Genomic DNA, 6,213 nt, shown 5'->3' with positions numbered 1-6,213 from the left:
ATGCATGAGGAGGATATCCCTCTGGATAATATCACACTTGTCTGTGCTTTAAAAGCTACAAAGAAAGTAATTATATTAGCACCTTTTGCAGATGCCCCGATGTTGTGATGGGTGTTAATGAGGAAAAATACAAACCAGAGATGCAAATTGTATCAAATGCCAGTTGTTCAACGAACTGTCTAGCTTCGCTTGCAAAGGTTATACGCCAAGAGTTTGGAATTATTGAGGGTCTGATGACTGAGGTCTATGTAACTACTGCAACTCAAAAGACAGTGGATGGTTCTTCTAGGAAGGACTGGGGAGGAGAAAAATAGTACAGTACAAAACATCATTCCTAGCTCAACTGGTGCTGCAAAGGCAGTGGGAAAGGTGCTACCTGCGCTGAATGGTAAGTTGACTGGCATGGCATTTAGAGTTCCGACTCCTAATGTTTCAGTTGTTGATTTAACTTGCCAACTGGAAAAAGATGCTTCTTACGATGAAGTTAAGGCAGCAGTCAAAGCTGCGTCTGAAAGCTTAATGAAAGGGATCCTTGAATATACTGAGGATGATGTGGTCTCTACCGACTTTGTTGGGGATGAGAGGTCTAGCATCTTTGATGCAAGGCAGGCATTGCTCTGAACAAAATAAATTTATGAAGTTTGTGGCATGATCTGACAATGAATGGGGCTACAGCAACCGAGTGGTGGATCTCATCAGCCATATTGCTTTGGTTGCTGCTGGCAAGAAATATTGAGTTCTTCAAATCTATGCGACTTCGAGGTTGGGCCTGTCATTAAGCTGGTGGTTGTTCGGGACAGAGCCGTGCTTTAGGGGAAGAAGAGCCGTGCTTTGAGGGGAGAATAACGACGGAAATAGCTGGGGGCAGAAGAGCTGGGAGGCGACGATAAAGCATTGGTGAACTCTATTAAAGGAAAGGGGAGAAAAGGAGCGAGGCTAATTGGGGGGATGAAGGAGAGATCAAGGCGAAGACTGCGATGAACAGAGGTGATGACTGATGAGGTTGCTGCTAGGCAAAAGGATCGAACGGAAGGAAGCACGGGAACGAACGCTGGAGTGGATCGTGAGGACGGATGGAGGGGAGGGGCAACAAAGCTACTGAACGAAGGACGGGAATGTGAGGATGAAGCTGCTGCTGAACGAAGAACGAAGGCGGCTAACATAAGTTCGTTGACGGATGCTGCTCTGAATGGGGTGACGAAGGCGTGGACGAGAATATGTTTTGGTGATCACCTTCTCTGAGAAGACGAAGCTTCCTTAGGAGTCGACATAAAGCTGCGATAACAAAAAAGGCTCTTCAATCGAATCAACCGGATGTGGCTGCGACGGATGATGAAGGCGAAGTTGTAGCTGAGGTGGAGGAGATGACAGACGGACCTGAAGCTATCTTCCAATGCTGCGATGGTGCATGCTTTTGTATCCTTCCACGCCATCAAATGCTGCAATGCACACTGGCGTTACTCCTCTTTAAACCTCATTGCTATGCGGGAAAGTAGAAGCTACTACTCATGCTGTGAATCCAAGAAGCACCTTGTTCAGGTACCTGTTGCTCCATGGCTTACGAGATCTCGTGTACTCGCCCTTCTTGCAAGGGTCTCTCTCTGCAGCTTGGCTTCGAATCTCAAAGGCAACTGAACTTGTATTGGCCAACGGTCGCCCCTCCCAAGTTATGGAAAAATCGAATCGTCTACCGTTAATGGTGCTCAAACTCCTGATGGAATAACGGGAGAGGCGAAGAAAGCTCCAAATCAAGCAGAAAAAGCAGACAACACGAGGTCTTGTTGATGATTGGAATTTTGAGGATTGGCACGATCCATCCTCGTTGTCATCAGCAAAGGATGTGAATAGGAGTAGCAAGAGCAATATCATTGAAAGCTTATATCATCTTTCCTTTATACACACACGTAGAGTGGATCTCCTTCATCAGTATTTTTTATATTTGCTTTGCTATCGAAGTCTGAGAAGCAACTACCTGAGGAATTGATAAAGAATATGACTTTTTATTACCTTATGGATGTCATCACTACTTCGGCCCCATCTTGTTCCTTTGAGTGAGCTTCTTTTACCCCAATGGGCTCTCCCTCAATCCACTGACACTGACTTTAGTGCTACACTAAAGACACAAACTAGCTGATCTATCAGTTGAAGAAGAGTCTATTTTGAAGATATTCTCTTGACGACTGGATGACATATCTGATGCTCTTGTATTCTGATTTATAACATAAAGTGGTTTTCTTGCAAGGCTTTTGGTTGATCCGTCTTGTTACTTGTACTTGAACCAAAAATTGTAATACACTTAAACCCTGGCATCATATTCGTCTTGATTATTTGTTCACTTGATCTTTCATCTTGGAATTTTTCAAGAACCTCTGTGGTTGTGACTTTGCTTTCGAAAACCCTTCGACAACGTAGCGGAAGTATCATGGCCATTCCCACTTAGGATCGACCGGAGTTAGAGTTTTCCTGATTGGTCATTAGCTAACAGCAACTAGCGCCAGACCCGAGCGAACTACTTTACGTAGAAACGCCAGGTCTAAAGCGGATTCACGCTGCACTTGGTTCAAGGAGAATGGGAAACGAGAGGGATGCAAGGCTCAACCTCTCTTCCATAAGGCATAGTCCCATTCCGTTCCCCTAAAATAGCGTAAATCGGGTAAGACGTAACTCTAGGTCATCGCTCTCGTTATTCGTTTTGATGATGATGATCATCCTGCTGTTCTTCGAGATTTTTGAGAAAAGTTCCCGGCTAACCGGGACCACCCAACCGTAGGACGGACCCATGGCCCATCCTCCGCACTTTCCTTGACTTGTTTTAGTTATGTAATTATCTAACACATTAGTTTGACATGTAACAACCAGCTTCTTTAATTAATCCGTTAAACACTGGTTCCTTCACGTAATCTTATCACATGACATAGAAAAAAACAATATCAAACAAGTTCTTTATTAACATATCATCATTTTTATCTTTGAAATACAAGGAGTTCCGCCCGTAGGCTTGTCCATAATCTGCCCGAAGGCTATCCAGTAATCCATAGTGATCACTATTCCAAGCTTCTGCTCGTAGACTAGTATACGGGCCTCGAGATCCAATCCCGAGTCACGTTAGCCTCTTGTGCAGGACTCGGAAGGCGAGGGATTTACGGCCAGAGCCCCCCCTCGCACCCAAGCGTCCTCCTACTCCAAGTAGAGCTCAACGGAGAGACCTCTCGCGGTGGGTTCGGTCCACATTCCTGGCACGGTGAACAACCCCCTTGGTTAGGGTTAGGCAGGTAGTCGGGGGTAACTGGAACTGCCTCTTCCTTCAGGCCTTTAACCTGAAGTATAGGTACTTATTTAATTTGTAATTCATAATTCAAACAGAGCCCTAAATTCTCTAGCAAGCACAAACATTTTCATTAATCAACCGTGTTGTTTGGCAAAATGCTAACGAAGTGTTCTTTACTTTTGAGTGTATCAGCACTCGTTTCTAAGGTGTCTTGTAAATTGGCAAGATCCTTTACATTCCGGTGTAGGGCATACCTTATTAATCCAACTTGGTCAACCCTAAAGTTCCTTAGATATGCTAGTTTCCGGTTTAAAACTTTTCTTATTTAGAAGGATATCCAAAGATATGTCCTTTTGCAAGATAACTTGCGTAGGGATCTGCCATCCTTGTTGAGGGTATTTACCCTTTCTCCTTGTGAATTAATCAGAAGACTAAATGATTTCGTACTTGCTACGCAAGTCCTCCGAAGAAATAATCCGTTTTAGTTTCTTTAAGCTGACGTATGTCGAATCTAGGGTTTCCTTTTTAAGAACCTCAGGGACAAACCCTAGTCCTTTATCGTTACGAATTTATTGTCCCTACAATAAGGACAGTAGTCAAGTGCTTAAGGTATAAACGCTTCTTTGGTCTTTAAATCATTTCCGAGGCGTATTTTTCTCTTCAACATGGTATTTCTAAGTTTAGAGGTATAGTTATCTTTTGGAAGGTAATATTGATCACCTCGTCACGATTTGTTATTCTTGTGATAATTGATTTTTCAGTATGAATTCAATTTAACCTTCCCTTTTTTCTTGCAAACGAACTTATGACAAATAATAATCTTTTCCTTGCTAAGAAATGCAGTTTAGCAATGATAACTTCCTAGTAATTTGAGTAACGAGGAAAAAAAAGCCTTTCATGAATTTCATGATGAATCGTTGCTAAAGGAATAGGGTTAATGGAGCGAGATGTAGCTTTTATACCTTCAGGAATTAACTGAAATATACTACTATGATCTTGCTCGTAATTCTTTATAATGCATGATGCAATTCGAATGAAACTATGTTCTATACATTATCATTTGTTCAATTAGACTAAACTCCTTCACTGTAAATAACTCGGAAAAATATATCCTATCCCTATCAATTTCTCTTTGCCTGATTGATTTAAAACTTATTTAAAACCAAGAAGAAGAAAAACCTGGTTTTGGGGTGAGATATCCACATGGATACCCAGAGATGACCCTCTCGCAGCTACTCCTTGAACTTTCTTAGGTGGCATCGCAGTTCGATTGTGAAGGTAGCTTTTACTCTTTCTTCTGGAATTCCACCGTCTCTCTTTCGAGGCAAGGTGTCGTTAAAAATGGTTGATCACGAGAAGGAATGATAGGACTTTTAGATTCTTAGATTCTTCGAAGAAAAAAAAATATAGAAGGAAATTATTCTCTTTCTTTGCACCTCCTTTACTTTTTCCCTCTCCGGAAATTATTCTCTTTCCTTGCACCTCCTTTACTTTTTCCTTCTCCTTTCCTACTCCTCCTTCACTCTTACCCTTCTACCTCCCTCTATTCCTTCTTTCTTACCTCTTTTATCTTCTTCTACCCTATTACACTCTACTCTTCTTTATCTTCTTCTGCCCTATTCCTATTTATCCTTCCTCCTTCACTCCTCTTCTTTTCTTCTCCCACCTTATTTTTCTCTACTCCTCCTCCTTTACCTCACTCCTTCTCTTCTTTAACTTTCTTCCGCCTTATTCCTCTCTACTCCTCCTCCTTTACCTCACTCCTCTCTCTCTATCCCTTCCTATTTCCTTACGCGGATCACGTCGGGTGGGGGGGGATGTGTTTTAGTTAAGTCGACGTAGAAGGGAGATGAGTATTTATGGGAGGAGGGGGGTAGGACCTTTCCCCCCCACGTGGATCTTGCATGTGATCCCTCCTCTCCACGACTACTCCATCTTATTTAAGCATCATTCCCTTCCCTCAACCACGCTTCAGCTGAGGGAAAAAGAAAGAAAAAAATACATAAATTCCCATTTTTATCCCTTGTCCTCCTCCCAAGACGAGGTTCTTATGGGAAATACACGGTTTCGAAAAGCTGTGTCTTGTATGGACTCAGTGAAGGTATATTAGTTTAGACTATCCCGTCCGAAACCTCACTGTAACCTTATTATTTTCCCGAAACTTCACATGGCTGGAAATATTACACTCTCTCTCCTGCAAGGGGCAGTTCATGCGTGTGAAGAAGAATGAAGACCGATTGGGTGAATGCTCATCCGGCGCGGTACCAAATCGCTTCCAAACAGAAGGTGGGCTAAATATGGTAGTGTGGAGGTGGGTTGAGCATTAAACGGGGCCTGGTTTGCATACCTGCAAACATGTTTCAAAACCTGAAATAATAAAAAAATACACGGTAATGGCATTTTTACAAAGGAAATGGCTTTTTTTCCGCATTTGATGAGGTTAACAATGTTCTTATGGGCTAAAAATTGATCGACATGTTCTTTACTGCTCGTTTCTTGTTTGTATAATAAAATAATAATAAAAACATACACTTAATGTGTGGGGAAAAAGCATGGCTTTTAGAGAAAAAATGGATTTTTTTGGGCTTAAAATCGGAAAAGCATGAAACAAAACACCAATAAAATCTACATGTTTGTTGTTCAAAGAATCAAGAACCATAGCTCTAAAATAATGCTAATTTTCTTCCATTTTTATTGATAAAAAATAAGAAAAAATAGGGAAAAATGGGAAATTTTGATTTTTAAAAGGGGAAAAATAGGAAACGGACGAGAAAAATTATGGAAAATTATGGATGTGTCTGTGAGTTTACAATGAGGATAAATCATGAGGGTTTGCCCTAGGTTATCCCCATTTATATGTTTTTGTGAGTATTTACTGCTTATTTCGTGCAAAATACACATGAAATTATCCCTTTACCTATGCAATGAGGCAAAACCTTAAACGA

At 41.6% G+C, this 6,213-nt stretch overlaps 1 pseudogene; it reads left to right on the top strand.

Annotated features, from left to right (window-relative positions):
* On the top strand, window positions 1–736 carry LOC148022422 (glyceraldehyde-3-phosphate dehydrogenase GAPCP2, chloroplastic pseudogene; annotated as a pseudogene).
* The last annotated feature ends 5,477 nt before the right edge of the window (window positions 737–6,213 follow it).

This window comes from Lygodium microphyllum, chromosome 17 (genome assembly GCF_053477565.2).
Source record: "Lygodium microphyllum isolate KBCC chromosome 17, Lygodium_microphyllum_v1.1.10, whole genome shotgun sequence".
NCBI lineage: Eukaryota > Viridiplantae > Streptophyta > Polypodiopsida > Schizaeales > Lygodiaceae > Lygodium > Lygodium microphyllum.
This window is presented reverse-complemented; position numbering and strand designations above follow the sequence as displayed.